Raw genomic sequence first — 11,988 nt, forward strand, 5'->3', positions numbered from 1 at the left:
AGTTCACTCGTTCCGTTTGGTCGTCAGTTTGAGGATGAAAAGCCAAAGAAAGCTTGATATCCACCTTCAGTATCTCAAAGAGAGATCTCCAAAACTTTGATACAAACTGTGTTCCTCGATCTGATACGATATCATCTGGTAGTCCATGATATCGATACACATTATAGAGAAAGAGTCTTGCTGTGACTTCACTAGATAATGTCTTCTTGTAAGGAACAAAGTGTGCCATCTTTGTAACATGATCTACCACGACAAAGATGCTGTCAAATGAGTTTGATGATGGTAGGTCCGTGATGAAGTCCATGGAAATTGAAGACTATGATCGATGTAGAATCAACAATGGTTGTAGGAGTCCATAAGGGCGATGCCGAGGATTCTTGGATCTTGAACAGATGTCGCAGGAGAGGAAAAAATCTTTCACATCCTTCTATATTTGAGGCCACCAAAAATCTTGAGAAATAAGCTCCAAGGTCTTGTTGAATCCAAAATGTCCCGCAATTGGAGAATCGTGGCAAGATTGAAGAACTCACAGTCGTGTTGGTCCTTTTGGAATATACAACCGCTCCTCAAAGTATAAAAGATCTCCCTCCACCTTGAACTTGTCGTCATTGGTACGCTGCTTGATATCAATGGCTACTGAATCTTCAATGGTCACGACATGTACCTGATTTAAGAAGTCAGCATCAATTGGCACAATTATGGTGCAAAGCCAAAATTGCTCTAGCTTCAACAACGTCGTACATTATTGATCAAACACTACTTCTCCAGCCTTTGGTATAAGATACGATCTCCTCGATAAGGCATCAGATAGTCCTTGCTGCATTCCAGGTCGATAAGTGATAACAAAATCAAACCTAGATAGCGACATACTCCACCGAGTTTGACGTCGATTTAAAACTCGAGCCGACATGAAATACTCCAAATTCTTGTGATCTGTATATATGGTTACTGGGTGTGCAGTTCTTTCAAGAAAGTGACGCCATTCTTGGAAAGAATCCATTATAGTAAGAAGTTTCTTATCGTGGATCTCATAATTGATTTCAGTAGCAAAGAACTTTCGAGAATAGAATGCAACCAGCTGGAGCTTCTTGTCTTCTCCCATTTGTGAAAGTACAGTTCCTAGAGCAAAATCCAAAGCATCAGTTTCTAAATAAAAGGCCTTTGTAAAGTCTGGATGTACCAAGATTGGAGCCATAGTAAATACGATCTTCAGGTCTTGAAATGCCTTCTCCCCTAGAGGTCTCCATTCCAGCTTATCCTTGCATGTCAACCGAGTAAGAAGAGCAGCAACTTGAGAGTAATTCTTGATGAAGATCAGATAGAAGTTGACAAAACCAAGAAAGCATTATATGTCTCTAACCATCTTCGGAACCTCTCAGGACACGATTGCTTCCACCTTCTTGGGGTCCATCTTCAAGCCTTCTGTAGTTACAATGAACCCCAAAAATTCCATCTCCATTTAGTGAAATAAACACTTCTCTAACTTGACATATAGTCCTTGCTTGCATAGTTTCTCCAAGACCAAACGAACGATCTTTTCATGCTCTTCCTCTTTTTTTGCGAATATCAAGATATCATCCAAATAGATGACAACAAAATCATCAGGGTGCTCTCGAAAAATGTCATTCATCATATGTTGAAAGTCCACTGGAGCATTGGTAAGACCAAAGAGTATGACATTATACTCAAAATGGCCATACCTTGTACGGAACGCTGTCTTCCTCTCATCTCCTATTTTGATTCATATGAGGTTATAAGCTATCCTTAGATCAATTTTTGTAAAGATCCTTGCATGTCCAAGTTGTTCTAAGAGACCAGAAATCAAGGATAACGGGTAACGATTCTTCTTCGTTACCTTGTTGAGGCCTCGATAGTCCATGTACATCCACAACGAGCCATCTTTCTTCTTCACAAATAAGATGAGTGCTCCAGCTAACGATTTTGAATGACGGATGAAGTTCTTGGCTAGATTCTCGTCGATGTACTTCCGCACTCTACCAACTCCGTCTACAATAGATTATAGATTGGGCCAAAAGGCGGTTGTGCTCCTTCCTACAAGGCTATGGCGCAATCATATGGTCGGTATTCCGGTAGCATGTCGGCATTCTTCTTTTGAAACACGTCTTTAAAATCTTTATATTACTCAGGTATACTTGCTATCGAGATCTTCTGCTTGGTAGATGGAGTCGTATAAATGACAAATGGTGTGCCTTCTTTAGACGATCTTATAAACGCTCTTACTTCAATGAATAAGGATTTCTCTATTCGAGGTTTTGTACTATGCTTGCTCTTGGGTGGTTTTGTCGGAAAGGTCATCTTCTGAAATCTCCAATCTATGGATAGGTTATGCTTTTTTAACCAGGAAAGACCAAGAATAACAGGATTTGATGGAGTTCTAATAATATTGAAAATAATATAACTACTATGGCCCTTAAACATCACTTCTATAGGTTTTGATTCATGGGTGACACTATTAGACAATAAAGGTCGCCCATCTATGACCTCAATGTGAACAGGTTTGGATTTTTGTATTAGAGGGATCTTACGACACTTCGTAAATTCTTCGTCTAAGAAACAAGCAGATGCTTTAGAATCTAATAATGCTAAGGTTCTTAGTTTCTGAGGGCCAATAAGCAAAGAGATTGTAAAGCAAAGGGCAAGTTGAGCGGAAAGAAAGGAACCTTGTTGTTGTTGTCATATTTCACTGTCTAGCCGCACGGTTCCTATTGTGGCTGGGCATCCTTGTTTCTCTGAACAAATGCGCCCCTAGTCTTGACAATACGTCAATTTTGCTTCTTGGCATAGTTTCCAACTTTGTGGCCTTCTTCACCACAATACAGGCATAGACCTTCCTCCATACGCGACTTTTTTTCTTCTAGGGTAAGGAATTTGACACGTACCGCATCAATTTGCATGTCTTCTACCTCTAAATGTGAATTCACGCTACTTGCCGACATAGTTGGGGCATGGCAAACCGTATGTTATCTTGAATGTTGATCTTGGCGGCGTTGGAATAGGCGATTATCGCACTTCACAACTTGGCTAATAGCTTCGTTGAGCATTTGTGGATCAGGAAGAGTTAACAGCAAATCCTTCATATCATCCCTTAAACCCCAATAGAATTGACTCATCAATGCTTCTTCATCCCAATTGATGTCGCATGCTAATTGTCTGAAGTCCGATGCATAGACTGATATAGAGCGCATCCCTTCTTGTAGTGACCGGATCTTTGTTGTAGTCCATCAAACCTTATCGTGTTCACCAAATGCTTCCGCAAACGCTTCCAAAAAGGTTTCAAAGTTGTTTAGTATGGACGATCGTTTCTCAAACAAAGGAGCAAACCATGATAGAGCTTGCCCTGTAAGTAAGGTTCCAACAAGCCTAACACGTGACTCCTCTGTTGGATAACTTTCGGGCTGTAAAACTGTTATCAACCTAATTTGATTGACAAATCCTCAAAACTTGGAACGCGTACCATTGAACTTGTCTGGAAGGCTAATTTGGGGCTCCTTATGTTGTAGAACCAGCGGTGCTTGTCGAACCTGAGGCAAAGTTGCTTCTTCAAGTGCAGAAGTTTGAGGCTCGTACAACCTAGATTGTGCCATCCCAGATGCTCCATCATTATGAAGCCTTGCCATCACTCCTTCAATCTCTGCAGTTCTTTGCGATAACGTAGCGAGGGCATTCTTGATAGCATCTAACTTGAACTCTGAACTTTCTGTCAAATTAATATCTTGGCCTCCGGCCATTCTGAGGACAAAAATGACTGTACAAGAAGACAATATTGGTTTAGAGGAGGGTACTCCGCAACCTCTAAAATGCCTTAAGAGCTTCAAGAAAAGAGATAATCCACTCTTTCCAAGAAGAATAAGACTCCAATATTGTAACAAAAGAAGTATCGGTTTAGAGGAGGGTAATTAGCAACCTCTAAAATGCTAGTACACTTCCAAGCAGAGGGGTAATCCGCACTCTAACGAGGAAGAAACTAGCTGTGATATCTGAGGTGAGTGAAGTTTCAACAAACTGTCATGGACACATAAATACAGACTCGAGATCTAACAAGAAGTTCAAGAAGAACTGACAAGAACTAGATTAATCAGATGAATACAAGAACAACACCAGAGAGGTGAGCTAGAGCTCCAAGACATGTGTTGTCGAGACTGAAGAACTCTTCAGCCTTGATTCTAATATATACTCCTATTTAAGAAGCTTCTCAAGCAACTTCTACCAACTAGAAAGCTTCTAGAAGGTTCCAGAGACTTGCTTCTAGAAAGTTCTAGAAACTTGTCTCTAGAAGGTTCTAAGGACTATGTCCCTAACAGTACCAAATTATATATTCCTCGTAGATCTATTTTTATACAAATCTTTTTTGATTAGATTAATCATAAAATAAAAAAATCAAAGGTAAGAGATACTTATTTTTCATGGTCATCTTCTTGAGACCTTCGTAGAAGACATTTATCTTCAAAGATCTATCTTTTTTCTTTACAAATAAGATAAGAGCTTCTACTAGAAGTTTAAAATAGTATATGAAGTTCTTAGTCAAGTTCTTATTAGTGTACTCCTTAAAAGTAGCTAATGCATTTTGCAACAAGCTTTAGATTGGTCTAAATGATAGTTAAATTTGTTCTTGAAGATCAATGGAACAGTCATTGAAAAAATATTTTAAAAGAATATTTATATTTTTTATAAATATCTAGATAATCTTTATAATGGCTTGAAATGCCACTTAAAGTCTGTTTTGTTTTGTCAAAAATAGATGTGGCATATATAACAAAAGTTGAACCTTCTTTTATAACATATATAAAAGATCTTACATCTATAAATAAGAATTTAGTTGTATTAAACTTATGGATTTTTACTTGATTGGTAAAATCTTAGACAAAACAACAAGTAAAATAAAAGTTATAAGAAATCCAATCTATTTGAAGGTTATAATTTTTTAATCACAATAATCCTAAAATAAATAAATTGAAACAAGATCTAATGATATTAAATATTACTAAGCTATTACAATCTTGAATCATTATATCTAAAAAAATTATTCCATAGATAATTTCTTAAAAGGAAAATAAACAACTATCTATGACTTCTACATGCACATGTTTGATTTTCTTGATTAAAGGTATTTCTTGTTTTTTGATAAAATCTTTGTCTATAAAAGAAATTGAGGCTCTTCAATTTAATAAGACAAAGATTTTTTGATTTTTTGGTCCAAAACAAACTTCTATTGTAAAATAAGGTGAGAGATATGAGGAAACAATAAGATCTTTATTAAGTATTATATAAGATTTGAGTTGCACAATTTCTATTCTAGTTGAAGAAACTTATTTTTTGATACATTATCATCTTTGGCAACCATGCTCATTATTTTGTAATTATGCTATTTTTTTGGATAATATTGAGTAGTATGCTTGGATTCTCCACAATATAGGTACATATCTTTTTAACGATGTTGAGTCTTTTCTTACTCAATAAGAGATTTAAAACATATCGTATTAATTTGCATAGATTCCAGCTAAGACAAATAATCCTTTGAAACTTATAAGGTATTGCCATAACTTGACTTCTACCTCTTTAATCAAATTTTTATTCTTTTGCATCTTTCAAAGAGTCAATTATCGCTTGCAATGGCTTGAATAATAAATTGCGTCAATAAATTTGCTCTAACCATTGTCAATAATAAATCTTTGATATTATCTTTTAACTCATTTAAAAATTTATTGATAAAGGCTTTATCATTTCAATCAATGTTATATGCAAGGTTTTGGAATTCAGCAACATATATGGTAGCTAAATATGATCCTTGTTGTAAAAATACAAGTTTAATTTATTCTATCTTTATTTGATAACTTTCTCCAAATAAGGCTATAAAGACTTTCAAGAAAAAATTCAAATCATAAAATAATTGTCAATCTTTTTCCATCAAAGGTATAAATTAAGAAAAAACACTCTGACATAGAAGTGTGCCTATGTATTTGATTTGAGTAAATCCATTAGAATAATAGATAGAATGCAAACTTATATAGACCTTTACTTGTCATAAAAACCTTCAAAACTTCTTTGGTCTTGTTTCATCAAACTTCTCTAGCATACTTATGTTTATCTCTTTTATATTTATAGTAGTAATGCTTCTTGTATTTGATTAATTATTTACTTCTCTTAATTGCACAACTTCTTGACATAATCTTTGAATTTATTGTTGATTTCTTCCATAAGCATAGAAATAATACTTATATGATTTACATTAGAAATACATAATATTTCTACTCTAAAAATATTGAAAAGTTTATAAAGATCTATAATAGTTGCAAATCTATTCCCACTTCTATCAAAAATAACATCAATAATTTTTTTAATAAAAAATTCAAACAAATTCATGACTCAAATTAAAGCAAGATAATTTGTAATTTCTAATACCAAATGAATATCCTATAAAGAGAGATAATTATTTCTCTTTTAAAAAAACTTATTTTTAAAAAATTAAATGTTAGTTTAAAGGTGGATGATTCGTAACTTTCAAAATACAACAATAGAAGTTTCTCACTTCTAAAAGCAAAACAAAAACAATGAGTTAGCACTCCTTTTAAATTATCAAGGACATAAATTTCAAAGAATAATAAGAACAATACATTCTTGTGTCACTCAAAGAAATTAGAGAATCACTCAAAGATATTATAATATTAAACTAGCATATCTATTGCTGAAAATAAAAAAACTAGAAAGTCTTGAAATAAGACTAGAACTAGAAAGGCATTGACAAAACTAAAGAAGGCTTCATCCTTCCCTCCATACATACTATCTAATTGGGAGTTGTATGGCAATGTTCAATAGGAACTCCAACATGAATCTAATTTGCAAGATATGTGTCTTTACTTACAAAGCAAGTTTTTTATATACGTGCCTTATTATTAACTTGTACTACAATCTATCTATACATATAACACATGGCCAACTTGTTAGTCAAGTTTCTAATCTATTAATCAACTATAAACATATATAAAGTCAAATACATGTCTATAAAGCTTCTAAGAAGCTATGCCATAAGATAATATCAAATCTACCTACATTTATCTTCTATCTAATATTTCTTATTTAGATAAATATGTATGTTTGTGACATGTTTTAAAACAAGACTCTCATGATGCTTCTATTACATGGTGTATACTTTAATTAATAAATAATTGAGATCTCATAAACATAATTTTTTTGTATTGTATTTAAGATAACTATAATTATATGTGTATGTTTGCTTCTTAATATAAAAATTAAAAAAAATAAACTTTTTACATATTTTTTATGCATATATAATTTTATATTTAATAATTTAAAATGCATATAATTTATAAAATCTTTTCTACATTATTTGGCAAATAATTTTACATATACCATTATTTTATTTGCAATATTTTAAAAGTAAAATAGAAGGATTAAAGCATTATCTAATATATCATATAAAAGTTGATATATTAACATGGATGTTTAAAAAAAATTAACTTAAAGACTTATTAATGATTTCGGATTAATTATATTGATTAAATATTTTTACAAATTTACTAATGATTAATATTTTAAATAAGATTAATTTAAAATTTTTTTATATTTATAATTACTTGTTTCTTGATATATTTAAAAAAATAGTAAAAAATAGTAAAAAATAAAAAATAATAACTCCATTAATAATTAGAACATGATTTGATTTTAAAAAATCTGAATATTCATAGTGCTAAATATTTAAAATATATATATATATATATATATATATATATATTTGAAATCAAATATAAAATTAAGATTGATTTAAGATTATAATACCTTCAAATTACAATAAGTTGAACTTAAAATTATCAAATAGTTATCAATTATCAAATATGTAAAATATTAAGTTGTACTTGATTGTGTAGTCTTTTTTTGCTCATGTAAACTCATGAAATTATTAAAAAAATATATACTTGAGCTTTCAAAGAGGTAAATCTTACTTATAAACATGTTAACATTTTATAATTAGCATAGTTTTCAAACAATGAAACTATTACATCCACAAGCTCTTGAAAAAGTTCAATAATCTAAATTTTAAAAGTAAGATACATATACTGGCTTTTTTCTAAAGGAATTTTAATCAATAAATGTATTTTTAAAAATAACTATACTAATTTAAGGAATGTTAAAATGACAACTGTTAGTTTTAGGATGACTTTTTGTAGCACAGTGTAACTTTAAATAAGAAAGTCTGAAGTTGATAGATTACATAAATGTGGGCAACATAATAGTGTGTCATGTTTCTGCAGTCTTTTTGTTTTTAACATACTTTTTTTAAAAACTCACGATTTGGTATTAAAAAAACACACGATTTGGTATTATAAAAACACACGATTTAGTATTTAGTGTTGGATTGGGGCTAGATTAGTGCAGCAGCATCACCTCCACCACACCACAGCCTTCCTTTCTTCTGGAAACCCTAGTTTGGGAGGAGGCACTTCGTTGTGGCCTGGGGGCTCTGCTTCTCGGTTTAGATTGGTAGCGAAGCGATGGCTCGCAGGTTAGAATTTGGAAGTGCTCGTGGTGAGCGGGAGGAGACGAGAAAAGCAATTTTCTAAACCCATCAACTTCCGGGATGGGATGGGATGAGATGAGCTCCATTGGATGCCTGGCAACAGCCTTACGGTGAGCATCTATCTAACACAGAAGAATGTGGGATGGCATAATTTTGTTCACCATGGGTTCGAGCCCATTCGCTTCTCCATTGTTCGTCTCACATTGCAGTTGAGAATTTGTCCTCCGCACCTGGTCGTAATTAGTCATCTTCGTTCGAGTTTTTCGTGTCGACTCTCACGCGCAGATTTTGCTTGCCCATGAACTCGTTAAACTTCGATTTCAACTCGGCACCGTATAAATAGCGTAGTGGTTCCCTCCGATCATTGCTCGAAACGCATTCTAAAATTTCGCGAATCAGTGCATGAATTTTTAGTCATGATGGGATCCACGTGGCGCACTAAAGCTTTGTCTCCTCGAAGGCAGTGGACTGCAATTCCTCTCGGGCCTAGATCCAGAACTATGCAGAGGACTGCCAGGGTAATATCAATGGTTCTGGAAATCAGATATAAAGTGGAATTGCAGTAATTGAAATCTTAACAGAATCCTAATTTGAGAGGGCAGCCAAATTCGTTTGAATTGGATACTTGCACACCTACATTCTTTGACTTGTCGGCTAGAATGTCTCGACTGAGGGACTTAATGCCGGCACCTGTCTGCTCACTTTCATCAATTTCCTCCTGGCAGGCTGCTCACGTTGCGACCTTTTGTTGGAAAGCCCGAGCTTTGAGAGCTTTGGGAGCTTCGGTGGCTGGGTATTTTGTACTATAGCTCTTTCTACTTATTACAAAAGCCTATAACCGTCATACAAGCACGATTATCCTATTGTAAATGAGATGAGGTTGAGGTATCGCAGAGCGAATGGTTTCGAAGTGACTCTTTTCCTCCCACCAGCGTATTTCCAAAGTTGGTGCGTCCAGAATTACTCTGTCACTACTTCCTGAAAACAAGACAACTCGTGGCGAAGTGAGGGTGGTACGCAATTTCTTGGCACTTGCTTTGTTTTTATCGATACTCCACATCTCTTATTTCAAACCCAGGAGCCTGGTTATGTCAGGCATTCGACGTCCTTTTTATATTTTATCGATACTCCACATCTCTTATTTCAAACCCAGGAGCCTGGTTATGTCAGGCATTGGACGTCCTTTTTATACTCCGAAAAATCTTCCTATACGTGTGCTTTCTATCCATACAGTATGTGAACCTTACGGGTGTCAGATACCGTTAGAGCTATCCAAGAGATTCGGCAAGCCAGTGCATTAAACCTGGATTCATACCTAGTTGGATGCAGACTGATTCGTGTATTGTCTGGTATTCATACACGCCCCATCCTGATTTCTACTCAGTGTATTTACTTCTCCCCTTCTCATATCATTCCTACTCCTCTTTCTTCTTCTTCGAATGATACTTTGACAAGGTTACTAGTAGAAGGCTCAGTTTGATGCCACGACAATAGCAGTTTGTTTGTTTCTTTGTTTGTTACTTTGTTTGTTTTCCTTTAAGCTGCTTTGATTGAATGTGGGTTTGTTGGTTAGTTGGCTAGTTGTGGAGCGCAGCCGGTGGCCATCACGAGGGTGGGAAGAGAGCAGTGAACCAGAAGTGTAGGGTAGTTGGAGCGAGTCCCAAAGTCTAAGTTTGGGCTCTTCAAATACCAAACTACAAGGGGACTGTGGGACGGTGGGTGATGCAATTAGAATGGAGCAAGAGAGTCTAGTGCGTGGTAAGCAGGATCTGGAGGGGGGTTGTCAAGAAGCTAAATTCTGCCGTGGGATGCTATTCCTGGGCTCTACTGATTGCTTCATTGAAAGTGCAGTCCTCGCCAAACTCTCCAAGTTGACAGACCTTGAGAATTGCGCTTCAATCGGTTGGAAAAGTCCATGCACCTTTCGTACACGTGGATTTAGTTGGCAAATTGTAGAGACCCAAGTTTGCCATTGTTGTTGGTGCAACAACCCCAAAGCCACCCATGAGCTTTTCAATGGTGAAAAACCTGTGTCAGTTCAATTTCCAGCATATGAAACCAATAAGAGTTTTTAATTAAGTACCTACAGTACTTTACTAAATAACATTTTATTCTATTGTTTATTTTTCTTAATCAATTAAGTAATAAGAACTTCTTTTCACTGTACAATGTACATATGATCATTCTCTAAGTTTAAAAACCTACAATATCATTTGGTGATGAACTTAAAAATTGAACAATATTTACTTTAAATTTGACTTTTTAACATGTATTTTTTGGATTTAAAATTCTTTCGAAGATACATACATTCTCTTCTGAAATTTGAGCCATACAAAAATTCAAAGTTTCTTATTTATATGTATATATTAGCATTAAGATTCCTTATATTGCTTTGGAAGTACATGTCAAAAGAATGTGGTCCTAAATGTTGTTGGAGAAGTGAAAATCAATTGCTATAAAAGTTTATTTTATTTTATTTTATTTTTTTTATTATAAAGTAACATCATAACAATACAACTAAAATAAAACAATGGCACATGTCTTTTGCAAAGTGGACAACACACAGTAAGGGGATTTAGACTTAGTGTTTTTGGATAACCAAATATCACATGTTTTTGGTTTTTAGAAATCCAAATATTACAGATCACTCAAAATATCACTGTTCAAACTTCATTACCCCATTCAAGTTTTTGAAGTATCACTTGATATTTTGGTAATTTAAAAAAGTCAAGGCACTTAAGGCAAAGAAAAGATAATTAAGGCAATTAAGGAAGTTTTTGATATTTCACCGGTCCCTCTTTTGATATTTGGATTTTAAAATCATCTACTTTGTAAGGTGGGTGATTTGGAAGTATCAAGTGATATTTCAAAATATTATATAATTCTTTGAGATATCATCACAAGTGAAATATCATCCATAAACCTTAAGTTTAAATCCCCTTAATATAATTAAAGCTCATAGAATGCAGCTCTAGATAACACAAAAAATAGTCAAAGCTCATAGAATGTGGCTATGAGCATCAAACTTACTTATTGAGTGTCTTTCTACTTTTCTTATTATTGAAACACTTAAATGATGCAAAATATGCATAATATTTTTGAATGAACTCATAAATAATTATATGTATAAAAAAAGATATGCACCAATGTCTTTTAATATGCAAAGTGTATGCATATATATATATATATATATATATTTATATATACCCTTTTTATTGATTTTTTTTCTTTTATATGATTTATCATCTAATAGACATTGTTTTGATAAAATGTCCTTGTATTAAGATTCTTTTATGAATTATTTCTAAGAAAGAAATTGATGATTAGTCCTACTTAATTTATTGGTCTAAAATATTTAAATTAACATACTTTTTTTATGGAATAAAAAGTTTGTAAAATACCATAATAGCTTCATTTGTCTTATAAAAAAATAA

The 11,988-nt window shown here is 33.6% G+C and overlaps 1 long non-coding RNA gene across 1 annotated transcript; it reads left to right on the top strand.

Annotated features, from left to right (window-relative positions):
• Positions 1-8,366: 8,366 nt before the first annotated feature.
• Positions 8,367-10,730, top strand: LOC112275270 (uncharacterized). Its single transcript, XR_002967672.3, has 3 exons — positions 8,367-8,664; positions 9,280-9,567; positions 10,128-10,730. It is a non-coding gene; the product is annotated as an uncharacterized LOC112275270 (long non-coding RNA).
• The last annotated feature ends 1,258 nt before the right edge of the window (positions 10,731-11,988 follow it).

This window comes from Physcomitrium patens, chromosome 22 (genome assembly GCF_059467195.1).
Source record: "Physcomitrium patens ecotype Gransden chromosome 22, ASM5946719v1, whole genome shotgun sequence".
NCBI classification, from domain to species: domain Eukaryota; kingdom Viridiplantae; phylum Streptophyta; class Bryopsida; order Funariales; family Funariaceae; genus Physcomitrium; species Physcomitrium patens.